This window comes from Gopherus evgoodei, chromosome 6 (genome assembly GCF_007399415.2).
Source record: "Gopherus evgoodei ecotype Sinaloan lineage chromosome 6, rGopEvg1_v1.p, whole genome shotgun sequence".
Classification (NCBI taxonomy): domain Eukaryota; kingdom Metazoa; phylum Chordata; order Testudines; family Testudinidae; genus Gopherus; species Gopherus evgoodei.
The window spans coordinates 16,681,218-16,695,220 of NC_044327.1; the positions used below are offsets into that span (position 1 = coordinate 16,681,218).

The following is a 14,003-nucleotide window of genomic DNA, read 5'->3' on the forward strand; positions in this document are numbered from 1 at the left end:
TTTGTTAAAGTGCTCTGAGGCTGTTGGATGGAAGAGGAAATAAAAGTTCGAAGTATTATCACCTGATTTTAACCCTTCTTTTTTGGTTCACTAGTCACTGTTGTTTTGGCTGTTACATTGAGATGCATCCTCTACTCTCTTAGGGTTTTCCCGTTCAAAAGAGGAGCTAACATTGATAGCTGGTGGTTCTGACCTTTGGTTGAAAATTTTCTTTAAGACCTCAGACAGACTGCTGCTCTTCACACATGTGGATAGGAGTGGTGAGAATAAATGAAATCAGGCAAGTTTGTTTTATTTTGGTTTTCTCAAGATTTTTTCCCTGCATTATCCAGGGAGAGATTTACTATAATGAATACCATTCATTTCCAATATGTAATTGCAGACACACTGCTTCTTTTCTGCATTTCCACAATGAGAGCTGCATGCACAAAATTAAGGATGTTACATTGCCCTAAATGCCCACAGATTAGCATGTCAGTGCCATAAGAAATGGGCTCTTGCTACTACACAGAAGCCAAGCACACATTTTAGGTGTGATATTTATTGTAATCATCTCTCATTTGAAAATGCTGGAAGTTCAGATAGCACTTCTTATCCTGGCAGTGCAAAACAGGTTGAAAATCAGCTTTGCCAGGAAAGCCTGAGCCCGAACGTTATTTTTAGCCCTGTAGCATGAGCCCCGGTCAATTGATCAGGGCGCTGAGACCCACTGCCATGTGGGTTTTTCTCCTGTGCACACGTACCCTCAACTCGATTTGCCTGGTCTACGTGTATCTGCACTGCAGCCAGGGGATGTGACTGCAGCATGCATAGGAATATCTGAGATAACTTAATTTAGCTAGTTTAGGTACCAACAGTAGTGAAACCACAACAATACAGCCTTCAGTGTAGGCTGTTCCAGCCCACCTGGGGCCCAGGTCACTTACTCTGGCAGCTAGTCTGCACTGAAAACTGGACTGCTACAGCTTCAATGCTCCTGGTATCTGAGCTAGAGAGATTAAAGTTAGCTCAGATGTCTCTACATGTGTTATAATCATAACCCAGACGGCAGCGTAGACATAGCTGGCATGTCTACATTAGAGCTAAAAGATGTAAATTCCAGCTCGAGGAGACATACCCATTCTAGCTCTGATTGAGCTAGTGTTCTAAAAATAGAAGTGTAGCCACAGTGGCGTGAATGACGGGAGAGGCTAGCTGCCCCAAGTACAATCCCATCCGGGACCATTGATACATATTCAGGACAGTTAGCATCTTATGCCACCACATCTACACTGCTATTTTTATGGAGTAGCTCAATCAGACCATCTTCCAGCTCCAGAGCAGACATGCCCTAGGAGAGGACCAGGCAATGTGTGCCAAGCACCTATCAGCTTCAAGCTTTGCATGTGCTGAAAGGAAAGCTTCTGAGCATCTGGCTGGCCCTGCAACTTATGTGAAGTGTGTGGGAGGGCAGCTGCTGAATTTGCATATTTGTTGTATTATGCAAATTTTGGCATTTTAAGTTATTCATAAACCAAAAGGAAATTTAAAAAAAAGACGATGCCAGATATTTGATTTTATTTCTTCTGAATAAAATGTGTATGATAGATATATAATATCAGGGCGTTAACACACTGATTCCTAATGAACGGGTGTCCACATTACACAGTCTAGCCTCACAAAGGATGCTGAATAGCTCACTTGTTGCCAGTCTCAGCAGGAATGTTAAAGATCTGAATTGACATGAAGCCTGAATTACCCTTTCACTCCTAGAGTTGGTCCCTCCATGGCAGTATTTAGGATCATTAATGAATAGTGTGAAGAGGTGTGAGCTGCCTCTGACCACGCTGTACTTATTTTGTGAACAGATATCACAAAGAACTTCAGTATCCAGGGCTCTCAATCACAGCACTAAATGGACTTCAAGTGTGGTTGTATTCTGAAAAGTGACTCTATGATAGTGGCATTATGGGCACATTGTAGGGTTTCTTGTTTACTGTCTCTCAAGGATTCCATATAAAATTTGCTCAGTTTTAAAAGGTATATATTTGTTTACTTGTAAACTGCCAGCCCTGCAATCTCATCCTGGGATCTTAGAGTTAAGCTGGGTTCTCTCCAACTTTTTCTATCACAACCATCAAAAGCCATTCTACTAGCCAAGTAAGGCCCACGGTGAGACCTGTGTAGCCTTCAGAGAGTTTGAACAGTTGTAACCAATGGGAGGTTTTAGTGAATATCCTGTTGATGATGCCCAGGATGGAAATGAATCTGCTGCTCACTCTATATTAGCTATGTCAATTCTGCAGGAATAAAAATGAGATTACTCATCTGTTGTCAATAAAGTCCAGAAATATGACTCTAAGTGCCCACAGGGAGTAGATCTGATGAATAAGACTGTGCCATTTTTTACGTAGTCAATTTTCAGAGCAGAACTGCATTTTAAAGATACAATACAACAAATATCTGAAACTAAACTGGAAAAGAATTATCCTTAAAATGTGCTGAAATTGAAATCGGATCATCAATAGCCTGATGGATAATAATTCTGCACTCTGTAAGTTTATGCTTTTAACATCAAGAAGAAACAAAAGCAACATAAGTCATTTAAACAAACACTAAATAAGCATTAAAATTGTTTACTCTAATAAATATGCTTACATTCTTTTGTAAGCCACTGTTTGTCATGTTTGTTAATTGGGTAACAAAAGAACACTGAATTTGACATACTGGCTTGTTATACACTATCAAGATCAGATTAGAAGATAAAAGCCAGATTTTTTTTTTTAAAAGACCAGATGCTTTCAGAAATAGATAAGGTGTGCGGTCTAATTCTGCAGATTTTGGGCCAGATCTTCAACTGGTGTTAAGCTGCATATCTCCATTGAAGTCAAGGGAGCTATGCTGATTGACCACGGCTGAGGATCTGACCTTTTTTAGTTTAATAATTAGTAGCATAAAATACTTCTAAATAACTCCCTTAACTATTGTTGTACAATGCCCCTTGTAATAGTTTGACCTGCCTTTTAAAGTCTACATTTACATTAACTCTTATTTTAACTCAGCAACAGTGCACAGCTATATTTCTTTCTTCCATTTTAGACAGTAATTAATTGCACTTTTTTTCTTGTGAAGAGAAAAAAACCACCTGTGGCTATCACCATTTTTAGTGAACGATTTCTCAGGAGGCTACTGGCAATTAGTCTTTCAATTAACCCATAACTTCAGAGTGTTTTATCCGTAATGATTAATAGCTCACACTATTTTCTATAAATAAATCTTTGCAGTGTAACTTCAAAACAAACAAAAATGATCACAAATTGTTCACTGCTTAAGACTGACAAAAAGGAAGCACTCTATCCTTGTGCGTAAGCGCTCCCTTCACCGCACATGGTTAGCTTCCATTAACGTTTCTATGTATGCACAACGAGAAGAGAATACAACTCTGACACTTTCCCATGGTTAACATGCTAACATGTCAGGAGCTGTTTAATTTTTCATGAGTGATTGTCATAAACAGACAGCTAAGGGTTAATGTTCTTTTACCTGTAAAGGGTTAACACAGGGAACCAAACACCTGACCAGAGGGCCAATCAGGAAACAAGACTTTTTCAAATCTGGGTGGAGGGAAGTTTTGGGTGTGAGTTCTTTGTTCCTTGTCTTGGGTCTGTTTTTTTCTCGGCTTTGAGAGTGACCACAGGAATCTCCAGGCTTTCTAATCTTCTGTTTCCAAGTTGTAAGTACAAGGATAGTAAGACAATAGTTTTATATTGTTTTTTCTTTTGTATTTACATGTGTGTAGTTGCTGGAGTGTATTCTTTTTGGATAAGGCTGTTTATTCATTTTTCTTTTAAGCAATTGACCCTGTATATTGTCACCTTGATACAGAGATCCTTTTTTCTTTCTTTTTATATAAAGCTTTCTTTTTAAGACCTGTTGGAGTTTTTCTTTAGTGGGGACTCCAGGGAATTGAGTCTGCAGCTCACCAGGGAATTAGTGGGAGGAAGAAGTCAGAGGGAAAATCTCTTTGTGTTAGATTTACTAAGTCTGACTTTGCATACCCTCTGGGTGAGGGGGGGGGAGAGATTAGCTCTCTCGGTACTTGTGTTTCCAGGACTGGAAGCAGGGAATCTCCTAGGGTCGTCCAGGGAGGGGAGCCTTGGAGGAAGTAACAAGGAAACAAGGGGGGGGGTTATTTCCCTTTGTTGTAAGACTCATAGACTCATAGGTCAGAAGGGACCAATATGATCCTCTAGTCTGACCTCCTGCACAAGGCAGGCCACAGAACCCTACCCGTCCACTTTTATAACAACCCCTAACCCAGGAGTCTTGGGGTCCCCTAGGGAAGGTTTTGGGGAGACCACAGTGAGCTAGGCACTGTATAATTCCTGGCTGGTGGTAGCAATTACCAGGTCCACGCTGGTAACTAAGCTTGGAGGTTTTCATGCTAACACCCATATTTTGGACACTAAGGTCCAGATCTGGGAAGAAATGTTATGACAGTGATGCACCCAAGTATTCAGATTCTAATATCTAAACTGTATCTTTAGATTTATTCATCTAAATTTGGGTTACTGAGAGTCAGGAAGGTTGTGTTGTCTAGAAAATGTTTTAAGATTTAGAAACTATATTTTCGTAAAATAAATTATCAGAGTATTGGATGTGGTTACATCAACACAACTTGAAACGTCTCAATAAAAAAAATGAACTAAATACTATCAAAGATGATTGTCAAAAGCTAAGTTTGAAAAATACTCTCATCTGAGGAAAGGTTTCCCTGCAAATAGGGCAGCCTAAATCATCTTTTTCTTCAGGTTTTAGACTATCATTTAAAACACAAAAGATGTTTCTAGCCCATACGGTTGCAAAGAATACCTTCTGAAAGTGAAGTGAATGCAAGATGATGATGTTATCTTCCTGAGTCTGCAGTCACTGTCAGCTTCAGTACCTCCCTCTCTGGATGCCCAAAGTGTTATCAAGTGAAATAAACAAGACTTTGGTTATTTCAATCACAGGGTAGATTCACCTCAGTTTCACATGGTGACTGCTCGACAAAGTAGCATCAAGAGGCTCTTGGGCCCTTTCCTTTTCAGCATCTACTGAGTATGGATCTTCAAATGTACCAAATCCCTGCTAGATAAGTGCTGATATGAAATAGACTCAGACTCATAGACTTTAAGGCCAGAAGGGACCATCATGATCATGTAGTCTGATCTCCTGCACATGGCACGCCACTGAGCCTCACTCACCCGCTCTTGTAACAGACCCAGAATCTCCAGCTGAGTTACTGACATCCTCAAATCACGATCTAAAGACTTCAAGTTACAGAGAACCCACCATTTAAACACTAGTTTAAACCTGGAAGTGATCCATGCCCCATGCTGCAGAGGAAGGTGAAAAGCCTCCACGGTCTCTTCCAATCTGACTCAGGGGAAAATTCCTTCCTGACCCCAAATATGGCATTCAGTTAGACCCTGAGCACGTAGGCAAGACCCACCAGCCAGAGACCTGGGAAATATGGAACAGGATCCATGAACAGCACTTTAGTGGAAATCCCAGCAACTGAGGATGATGATGGGGCTGAACTTCTCACCAGGGCTTTGTCCCAGGACCTCACTGGTGGCTCATGCTAATACACATCTTTCATATTTCCATATGTCTAGAAGGTTGAGTCCTCCATCTGCTAGGTTTCTTACGTCATGGTAAACATGCAGGAGGATAGCACTGCAGAGAGACAACAACCCTGCAGTAACCATCTTCCAAGGATCCCTCCACAAAGAGCGGAAGAGATCCCTTTCACTTTTTGTATGAGGAAAAGTCAGCACCTGTGGATGCAGCATTACACACGATTCAGTATATTAAAAGACGCAGCAATCCTTACAGGGGATTCTAAAGCAATGCTTCAGTTACTTTCTTGTTGGGGCAGACAAGTGAAATTAGTGATAATTATGTCATGCCATGGTTCATTTATCTTCTAATCTGAAGTATTTACACATAATACCGCACATGACTTGTAACTATTACTGGGAGCCTGGAATGGTTTACCTGGGACTCATTAATTATTTCAAGGGCTCTTGGTTTTCTTTGTTTAATATACTCTGCAAATTGGAAAAGAAGATGAGGATTCTGGAGTTCATTTTTATTAAACTTATTGGGAACAGAAGAAATAGGGCCAACAAGTGGAAAAAAAGAAAGAAAAAAAATCATAGCTATAAGAAAAAGCAGTTAAAAATAGAGAACAGGAGCACAATAGTTCAGAGGAAGAAAAAAAAAGCCTGATTGTTACACTGATGTGTATTTTGCTAAGTTCACTTTAGTGTGGTATTCTAAACATAGTAAAGTCATCTTTTTCAAGTTTTTAGAAAGGAGCATGTTCCCAACGTTGTAATTTGTCTTACAGAGAGAAGACGTACAATACAGGACCTCAGCGCAGAGCCTCCTTTTTCAACTGAGAGAGGGCAAGCTACTAATTCAGTGAACAAGTAGTAATGTCATTCCTTCTCAGCACACAGCCAGAACACCAAGTGATACTTCCCAAGTTGTTTATCAAACTCCAATAAAGAAACTATAGGTGACAGCAGTACTATTGGGTCCATGGGATACATTATTTAGCTGTGCTTGTACAACTAAATCATCTACGTCTAACCTTGCTTGTTTTTAAAAAGTAGATTTAGTCAGGATTACACGTCAAGGAAAACTTACTACATGATTTCTATGGAGTTGTAAGATACTTAAATTTTGTTTTTTAACACAATTACTTCAAGATTAATTCTTTAAACTTTTTAGAAAATTCTCACGATATTGAGCCTATAACAGCTTAATTTCACAACCACAGAATTACTGTACGGATTTGTCTTTAAGTGTGATTTCCATATACAACACTAAGGCACACTAGAAAGTGAACATCATATTCTGTTATCAAATATGAGGAGCAGGAGAAGGGAGTAATTTAACCTGTCAGTCCTGAGCCCCACACTGGGTCAAATCCTTATTCATTTCCTATTAAAGCAAAACTCCTACTGAAATCACTAAGAATTCTGTATAACTACAGAATGAATATGATGTATTTAGAGAATCTGTCAAAAACTCAGGTGCAGGAAATAGAGCAGCTAGTAAGTCTTAACCTGTTCTTCAATAATTAAAATATTTACCTACATACAGTATATAAATATGTTTTGCTTTGTGTATGTAGAGAAATATGGGTATAGGATAAATTCTTCAGAGCATCCAAGTCCCATTTTCAAAAGTAACTTAGACAACTTAGGCACTTAGCATACTTCTACACTGCAAAACAAACAAAAACACACTGTGGGTGTATGGGTGAGTGTGTGTTTGTGCATACAGATGGGTGTCCGGTAGGTGTGAGCCTGGTGGCTGTATGCACGGGTGTGCGCCCAGTAGGTGGGTGCCCGGTGAGGTAGTAGGGTCTCAGATCTCGGGAACCAGCCCAAGAGGGAATGTCCACATAGCTATTTTTCACTCTGTAGAGTGAATCAGTTGGCTCGGACTCTGAGACTCACTGCTTGGGGGGATTTTTTTTTCCAGTATAGATGTATCCTTAGGGTATGTCTACATTACCCACCAGATAGGCGGGTAGTGATCCATCTACCGGGGATCGATTTATCGCGTCTAGTGTAGACGCAATAAAACTGATCCCCGATCACTCTGCCATCGACTCCGGAACTCCACCGCGCGTGACAGGTGGAAGCGGTGTCGACGAGGGAGCGGCAGCGGTCGACTTGCTGCCGTCCTCACGGCCTGGTAAATCGACTTAAAATACGCCGACTTCAGCTACGCTATTCGCTATTTCCATAGCTGAAGTTGCGAATCTTAGGTCGACTCCCCGCCCCAGCGTAGACCTAGCCTTAGATGCCTAAGTCACATCCTAAATGGAAGTTACAGGCCTAAGGTGCTCAGTTAGGTGCTTTTGAAAATTTTACTCATGCTGTGTACTTAAACAGAAAATCAGATAGATGTATGTGTAAATATTAATATACATATGTAGATATATGTAATTATGGATATTATTTACACAATATATTGTATTATTTATTTTGCAGTATCGTCTATGAACCCCTTACACAAATGAATGCATTTGCTTAAAATCAATGAGTTTATACACACAGAGACATTCATACTTGTGCAAACCACATAGTAATTAGTCTTAAATGAGTGCAGAATTACTGTCATTGTGGGTATATATATTACCCATATTCACTAGTGTGCGCACACAGACGGGAAATCCTAGCCCTACTGAAGTCCATGAGAGTTCTGCCATTCACTTCGGTGGGTCAAAGATTTCACCCATAACATTTTAAATAGATTACAAACATGACGTATTATATGAACAAGTTATACTTTATGTAAGAATAAATTAGTTCAATGTATAACAACACATGAACAGCATCTTGTGAGGATGAAAACATGTACCTATGTTAAGTGACGGTAGGTTTCGTAGATTTCCTAGGGTGTGGATATGCATAATGTATTTGTGTATATACAACCTCCAATGAGTTTATATTGAATATACTGTTTGCAGTGTGTGCAGGTGTGTACACACTGAAGCTGGGTGTGCCCAGAAGATATGTGCCCAAATGGGTGGATATAGGTGTGTCTAGTGGGGGTACACACAGGTAGGTGTGTGCCTGCTGGCTGTGTGCCCAGGAAGTGGGTGCGCGCCCCGGTGAGTGGGTGCCTAGTAGGTGGGTGCCCAGTAGCTATGCGCCCAGGGGGTGGCTGTGTGCCCAGGAGGTGGGTGCCTGGTATGGGGGTGCCCAGTGGCTGTGCGCCTAGGTGAGTGGGTGCCCGGTAGGTGGGAGCTGAGTGGCTGTGCGCCCATGGAGTGGGTGCCTGGTAGGTGTGTGCCCAGTGGCTGTGCACCCAGGGGGTGGGTGCCTGGTAGGTGTATTTCCAGTGACTGTGCACCTAGGTGAGCGGGTGCCTGGTAGGTGAGTGCCCAGTGGCTGTGCACCCAGGGGGTGGGTGCTGGGTAGGTGGGTGCCCAGTGGCTGTGTGCCCATTGGGTGGGTGCCCAGTGGCTATGTGCCCGGTAGCCCGGTGCCCAGGGGATGGCTGCTCAGTGGCTGTGCGTTCAGGGGGTGGATGCCTGGATGGGTGGGTGCCCAGTGGCTGTGAGCCCACGGGGTGGGTGCCCGGTGGCAGCAGTGGGTGCCCCATGGCTGTACGCCCAGGGAGTGGGTGCCCAGTGGCCATGTGCCCGGTAGGCGGGTGCCCAGGGGGTGGGTGACCAGGGGCTGTGCGCCCAGGGGGTGGGTGCTTGGTAGGTGTATTTCCAGTGACTGTGCACCTAGGTGAGCGGGTGCCTGGTAGGTGAGTGCCCAGTGGCTGTGCACCCAGGGGGTGGGTACTGGGTAGGTGGGTGCCCAGTGGCTGTGTGCCCATTGGGTGGGTGCCCAGTGGCTATGTGCCCGGTAGCCCGGTGCCCAGGGGATGGCTGCTCAGTGGCTGTGCGTTCAGGGGGTGGATGCCTGGATGGGTGGGTGCCCAGTGGCTGTGAGCCCACGGGGTGGGTGCCCGGTGGCGGCGGTGGGTGCCCCGTGGCTGTACGCCCAGGGAGTGGGTGCCCAGTGGCCATGTGCCCGGTAGGCGGGTGCCCAGGGGGTGGGTGATCAGGGGCTGTGCGCCCAGGGGGTGGGTGCCCGGTGGCCATGTGCCCGGTAGGCGGGTGCCCAGGCGGTGGGTGATCAGGGGCTGTGCGCCCAGGGGGTGGGTGCCCAGTGGCTATGTGCCCGGTAGGCGGGTGCCCAGGCGGTGGGTGATCAGGGGCTGTGCGCCCAGGGGGTGGGTGCCCGGTGGCTGTGCGGCCATTGGGTGGGTGCTCAGCGGCTGTGCGCCCAGGGGTGCGTGCCCGGTGCCGCGCGCTCCCCGCCCCGCCCCTTACCGCCGCCTGCTGGAAGGCGCCCTTGGTGTAGGTGCCGCCGCCGCGGTAGGCGATGGCCGGGATCTCGCGGCTCAGCAGCGCGCACTTGTGCTGGCGCGCCCGGCGCTGGGAGATGTAGTCCACGCGCGGCACCACGTTGCTCCTGGAGGAGAAGGTGACGATGGCCACGCGCGTGGCGGCCGGCACCACGGGGAAGTCGGAGAGCAGCTTCTTGACGAAGCGCAGCTCGCTGAGGAAGTTGGCGGGCCCCACGCTCGAGGACTCGTCCACCAGGAAGACCAGCTCCAGCCGCCCGCTGCGCTCCCGCAGCCGCCGCACCTGGCGCTTGAAGGAGCGGCCCAGCCTCTCCACCTTGGCGGCCGTGGTGTCCGGCGGCGGCGGCGGCTGCAGGGCCACCCGCGAGGCGGCCAGGGCGAGGGCGGTGAAGTTGAGCGGGGGCTGCTGAGCGCCCGCCCAGCCCAGCGCCAGGCCCCCCCAGCAGCAGAGAGCCAGCAGGGGCCACATGGTCCGGGCCCCCGGCCCGGGCAGAGCGCAGCCCATCGCCCCTGCGCCGGCGGAGACTTCGCGCTCAGCTCCGGCCGCCGCGCCCTGGCCGGGGATCAGCTCCCTGCGCTCTGCCCCATTCACAGCAGGACGCGCGGCAGCCCCCGTCGCTGGCACTCGCGGCTGCAAAGCGACGGGTCCCCCGGCGGTGCTCGCTGGCTGCCTCTCGCCGCCTGCCGCGGGGTGGAAGGGAAGGGGGACGGCGAGATCGGCGGCTCTTCTCCGGTCTCTCCCCTCCCCTGGGCTCCAGTTGTTGCTGACTGGATTCCCGGGCACCAGAGCCCCCAGCGCGCTCAGCCCGTCCGCATTCCCCAAGCAAACACAGCGGCACCGAGAGCCCTGATTGATCCCGTATGTCTGGCGTGCAGCGGCGCAGGCAGGCACTGGGGGATGAATCCGGAGACCAGGAGTGCCACGCTCATTGGAAACACGGTGTGGAGAAATGACGCCCAGCTCGGGGGAGAGGAGGGAACAAATTTCAGGCCCCCTGAACGCCTTCCCCTTTAGAGGCATGTGGTCACCCGTTCAGAAAATGTTTTGTTGTGAGAGATGGATGGTTGGCCACTGGATTTGAACCTATACCGCCTAAATCCAATTCCTGGCTCTGCTACCGCTACTCTTGTGAACTTGAGCAAGTCATTTAAACCTATCTGTAACTCAGTTTCCCCATCAATATTATGGGAATAAATACTCCATTAATGATACTAGGGCTGATAGGACCATATACATACCTAGATGGCCATACCTTCAGATCATCATCTTAACCTAGTTGAAGTGAAAAAGATTCCCATGGGGCAAGTAGGAAGTCAATAATAGATTGTAGGGATTCTGCAGCTTTTCTAGTCTGTTGACCAGTTTGTTAGAGACTCCCTCTACTGCCCCTGCCAAACCTAATACCCCTACTGTACAGATTTCATTCTTGGGACCACCTCTAGGCACAGATTAGTTTTAAAACCACTGCCAGAGTATTGTCCTTTCCGACATCCAACGAGCTTCTATAGATTGTTGGAATCCATGGTTCATTTATTTAGTCTCCTTTTCACTTTCCCTTAGGTGCAGTTAAATATGAGCATGCACCTGGTGCATTTACTCAACTCCCTCATTTAAATTTAGTCATTATCAACCGCAGTATTCTTAGTGGCAATATTGTCCCTTCACTGGTGACTCTACTGGTGGGAAATTGATGCCACTGGTGCTCTCCTGAGATTGGGTCAGGACAAATTATTTGGCAAATGGGAAGGGAGACTGCACTGACAGGTTATCACTGGATTAGAAAAACTTTTTGGAATGAAAGTGCCCAATACATGCAAATATCTGTTACTCTTCCATTCATACAGTGTTTTTCAACCGAAAATGCTTCACAAACTCGTAGTTTGTACATGCAACCACTTTAACACTGAAATACAACCACCTCTGTAACAGCTACCAGATAGACATTTGCCATACACCATGCTATATACCAAAAGTGTTGGCTTCCAGCAGTGTTCCTTGACTTGCTTTAGCAGGCAAAGGTCCACACCTCATCAAAACCCACAATGGGCACTAAAGACTTGGTGTGGTTAATCTGCAGCTTTTTGAGTTAATCCACTTTTAAAAGACTTATCTACACACAACAAAATTCATTGTAGTGCATGGACTCTGCATTTATCACAAACTATGGCATTCTCTTTCAAAGTGAACTATGCTGCAAAGCGAGTTAGTCTGTTCTATCATTTGTGTGTATACAATGCTGCCAACTACTTTGGCAGTCTTCCAGCAGCTTCCTCTCCCCTCCCCCCCAACTGCTTTGCAGGAGACTGTTACTGACCTGTCTGTTTACCTGTGTGCCCTCCCCTATTCAGAGGTCAAGTTGACTAAATATCCCCCTCCTCCGTTTATAAGCAGGCACACAGCCAGATTTTGTCCATTCACTCCTGGATTCCAGTTTATTATAATAGCTGTATTAATACTCCAGAAGTCCTACAAAGTGCCTCAAACAGCCACTTGGAGTCATGCTGAGAACCTGGATCCTATCACCATCTGGAGAGAAGCATTAGTGCGGGAAGTTTTTGGCATGAGCCCCTGGAATACAGACCTTTTGTGGACATTGCTAGACAGATGTCTGGTCGGGGCTGTGATTGGGATGCTGACCAGTGCTGGATAAAGAGCAAACAGCTCAGGAGCATCTACATTAAAGAAAGGGACAACCAGGAAAAAAAATCTCTCAGGGGACACCCAATTGATGCATCTTTCAAGGAGCTGGACAGGATTTTACACAACTACATGACTACCCAACCCTGGCACTTGTGGCTGCCTTCCCCACCCGAGGATGAGCAGCAAGATCCATCAAGGGATGAGTACAAGGAGGCCAGTGAAGACAGTGCCCCAGAAGGCCAGGATCTCTTTGAGGGTAGAAGTAGAAGGCAAGTCTGATTCCAGCCCTGCAGCAACCAACCACAATTCCCAGACTAGGACTGAGGAGGCTAATCTTATAGGCAGCGGTTCTCAAACTTTAGCAATCTGAGGACCCCTGTTTTGATTTAATTTTTTTCATGGACCCCCAGGTCCCCCGCTCAGCCCCAGGTCCTGCTGAGAGGGAGGGGGAAGAGTTGATCAGCAGAGCCCATGGACCTGCTGGAGTACCCTTTCAGATCCCAGTTTGAGAAATGCTACTATAGAGGAAACCTCAACATGTAAGGTTTTAAAATTTTTATTATACTGCTTTGATAGCTTCTGTTCTGAGTGCCCCACAGCTATTGGAGGCAGATTGAACTAGAAGCCTTTTTGAGGTCCCTGCCTCCACCCATCAGCCCATGCTGTCTGTTCCTGCTTCACCCCTTGCCATATACCTTTCCAAGATGGCAGGACTTCAGCAGGACAGTTAGCCTCCATCTCATGCTAACACCTGGACTACTGACAGTTTTCAGGCCCTCAACAGGGAAGGCAAATGCCTATGTACTTATTTTCCTTTCATCTTCCCTCAGCTGCCAAGCCTGTAACAGTGCGTGGGATTCCTCTGTCCTAAGTGCAGAATTCTGAATTTGTCCTTGTTGAACCACATCAGATGTTTTTTGGCCCAATCCTCCAATTTGTCTAGGTCACTCTGGACCCTATCCCTACCCTCCAGCATATCTACCTGTCCCCCCAGCTTAGTGTCATCTGCGACCTTGCTGAGGGTGCAATCCATCCCATCATCCAGATCATTAATAAAGATGTTGAATAAAACCGGCCCCCGGACCAACCCCTAGGATACTCCACTTGATACTAGCTGCCAGCTCATCATTGAGCCCTTGATCACTACCCGTTGAGCCCAAGGATCTAGCCAGCTTTCTATCCATCTTATAGTCCATTCATCCAATCTATACTTTTTTAACTTGCTGGCAAGAATACTGAGGGAGACCATATCAAAAGCTTTGCTAAAGTCAAGATATATCACGTTCACTGCTTTCCCCATATCCACAGAGCCAGTTAGCTCATCATAGAAGGCAATCAGGTTGGTCAATGACTTGCCCTTGGCGAATCCATGTTGATCTTTCCTAATCACCTTCCACTTTGTTGCTGCCGAGGCCAGTGTCCTTTGTTCCTGTGAGGCTGGTCTGGGTTT

General features: G+C 46.3%; 1 protein-coding gene across 1 annotated transcript in view; it reads right to left on the minus strand.

Moving 5' to 3' along the window:
• Positions 1 to 10,173, minus strand: part of SVEP1 (sushi, von Willebrand factor type A, EGF and pentraxin domain containing 1) — a 174,926-nt gene extending 164,753 nt beyond the window's left edge. The window contains exon 1 of the mRNA XM_030567203.1: positions 9,878 to 10,173. The gene's annotated coding sequence lies outside the window, so the exon portion shown is untranslated. The remainder of the gene's footprint in view (positions 1 to 9,877) is intronic.
• Positions 10,174 to 14,003: the final 3,830 nt, after the last annotated feature.